At 42.8% G+C, this 3,024-nt stretch overlaps 1 pseudogene; it reads right to left on the bottom strand.

Annotated features, from left to right (window-relative positions):
* Nucleotides 1-831: 831 nt before the first annotated feature.
* LOC122689470 lies at nucleotides 832-1,797 on the bottom strand (annotated as a pseudogene).
* Between the last annotated feature and the right edge of the window lie 1,227 nt (nucleotides 1,798-3,024).

Here is a 3,024-nt window from a genome sequence, read left to right on the forward strand (position 1 = left end):
ATCCAAATTTAGTAGTATTCATTTATTATAGAAAAATATGCGTAGACAAGATGTAAAATTGTTAATAACCCCTCTTCAATTAGATGCCACAGTTTAGAATTCTATGAGCATACTTGTCAAATGATCTCTCTCTCCTTTTGAGGAGTGGTATGTGGAAACAGAAACCCAAAGAATACAAACAAACAGAACATGAATGTTTCAGTAAATTCTAGGGATGGAAAAATTTCTGTTAGTTATTGATTCCAATTCTATATACAATTGGTATTCTAGATAAATGATAGTAACTTCTTTTGCAGATTTAGGCTTTGAGATTTTTCCTAATCAGGCAGGGTAGGATATGTAAATAGAAGTACACACATACACACACACACACACACATCATAACAGCACAGGCCTTCGGAATCAGATTTTGATCCTATTCTTGGTTCTGTAGTTTTCTAACTTCAAGTAACTTTGCTCAGTATCAGTTTTCTAATCTATACAAATGGAGACAAAATGCATCATTCAATGGGTTAACATGAAAGGTAAACAAGACAAAAATAAGTGTGCAGCAGAGTGAAAATATACAGTTCAAAAGTTGGTAACAGAATTTCTCTCATGAAAGGAATCATCTTTATTTAGAAAAAGTAAAGTACTTCCTTAGGCTGGGTATTTTCTATTGATGGTACATAACAAGGTAAGGCTCACTAAGTCCCTCCTCTTCTTCAGGGTTTCTGGGATGGAAAGATGTGGATACTCCTCAGTATGTTGGGGTGAGCTAGTTGAGGTGAGTATCCCAACAGCTGAGGGCCTCTCTCATGCTCTCAGTGGGGCTGGAGATCCAGGGTGCTCTCATTCTCCAGAGGCTATGGAGAATTCTCCACTCATTCTCCAGTGGACCATGAGGCCCACTACCCTGTCTGTAGCCAAATTCATTGTCATACCAGGAAATGAGCTTACAAGGTGGCTGTTAAGGGCAATGCCAGCCTCAGCATCCAGGGAGGAAGAGTGGGTGTCACTGCTAAAATTAAAATAGAAAACTTGGTTTTCAGTATAGCCTAGAATGGTCTTTAACGAGCCTTCCAGTGCCTGCTTTACCTCTTCTTGATACCATTGTATTTAGCAACTTTCTCCAGGCAGTGGGTCAGATCTACATCAGACACACTGGGATGGAGACATGGAAGGCCATGCCAGAGAACTTCCCATTCAGCTCAGGACTGATCTTGCCCCAAAGCCTTGGCAGTGCCAGGGGAAGCAGGGATGATGTTCTGGGCAGTTCCTCATCTATCCCAGGACAGTTTCCCCTGGGGCCCATCATGATCTTCTGGCTTGCAGTGATGGTATGAACTATGGTCATGAGTCCCTCTACAGTGACACTGACCAGGTGTGTCAAGCAGGTGGTAGTGCACGTGGCATTTCTGAGCATCTTGAGGGAGTTGTACTGCTTATGGTTCATGCCCATCACAAATAATGGGATATCAACAGAAGGGACAGTGATGATTAGCCTTTTGGCTAACCCTTCATGTGAGCCCCAACCTTCTCGAAGGTAGTGAGGACACCACTGGACTCTATAACATACCCAGTACCAGCGGCACTCCATTTGATATTGACAGAATCTTGCTTCTAAAAAATGGAAGTGGGCTTTCCACTGATGGCAAGCTTCCTCTTCTCAGACTGGACTGTGCCATTGAACTTGCCATGGGTGGAATCACACCGGAACATATAAACCATGTAGTTGAGGTCAGTGACGCAGTCATTGATGGTAATATTTACTTTACCATAGTTAAAAGCAACTCTGGTGAGCAAGTGCCCAATACAGCCAAATACGTCTTGGGGACTTGGCTGGAATTGCACAAGGAAATATGGTTGGATGTTGAATGGGAAGGAGCAGAGAGACTAAACTCTTCAGGTATGAAGATAAGGTCCTGAAACCAGGTTTAAGAAAAAGTACTCTTGCCTGAAAAATCCTATGGACGGCGGAGCCTGGTAGGCTTCAGTCCATGGGGTCACAAAGAGTTGGACACGACTGAGTGACTTCACTTTCACTTTTCACTTTCATGCATTGGAGAAGGAAATGGCAACCCACTCCAATGTTCTTGCCTGGAGAATCCCAGGGACAGGGGAGCCTGGTTGGCTGCCGTCTATGGGGTCGCACAGAGTCGGACATGACTGAAGTGACTTACCAGCAGCAGCAGCAGCAATAGAAAATAATTAAAACGCTGCTTGAGAAGTGGATAGATTTCGTGGGTCACGAGGAGAAAGGAAAGAGATTATCAATTGAAATTATGGAATTCTAAGCTATGGGGGCTTCCCAGGTGGCGCTAGTGGTAAAGAATCTGTCGGCCATTGCAGAAGACATAAGAGATGTGGGTTCAATACCTGGGTCGGAAGATCCCCTGGAGAAGGGCATGGCAACCCACCCCAGTATTCTTGCCTGGAGAATCCCACAAACGGCGGAGCCTGGTGGGCTACAATTTATAGGGTTGCAAAGAGTTGGACATGACTGAAGTGACTTAGCACGCAAGGTATGGAGAAGTGAAAGTGAAAGTGTATGGAGGAGTAGGTGGTTCCAAAATGTTCAGTGTTAGGGTAGCCAAAGGCTCTTAAGAACATAAATTATTAATTTAAGTTCTTGCTGTTCTTGCCATATAAAATTATTCTACATGCTCATGATGGTGGTGGTGGTTTAGTAGTTAAGTTGTGTCCGACTTGTGACTCCATGGACTGTAGCCTGCCAGGCTCCTCTGCCCAGGGGATTCTCCAGGCAAGAATACTGGAGTGGGTTGCCATTTTCTTCTCCATCTACCTGCTCATACCTTTAGTAAAGTATGCTATACACAAAAATGCCTGTTGTAAATAATTATAAATGATTTAGTATAGAGAAGAAGAAAATATTGGTATATTACAGAATAAGATTCAGATGTCAGTAAAAGCAGGGCCTTAAAGTTAAAAGTAAAAAAAAAAAAAAAGTAAACCCCTAGAAGGACAGGAATCTTGGGGAGAATGTTCAGCTCCAAAGAAGGAATAATATATGCTTAAATTATC

The sequence above is a fragment of the Cervus elaphus genome, chromosome X, assembly GCF_910594005.1.
Source record: "Cervus elaphus chromosome X, mCerEla1.1, whole genome shotgun sequence".
Taxonomy (NCBI): Eukaryota; Metazoa; Chordata; class Mammalia; order Artiodactyla; family Cervidae; genus Cervus; species Cervus elaphus.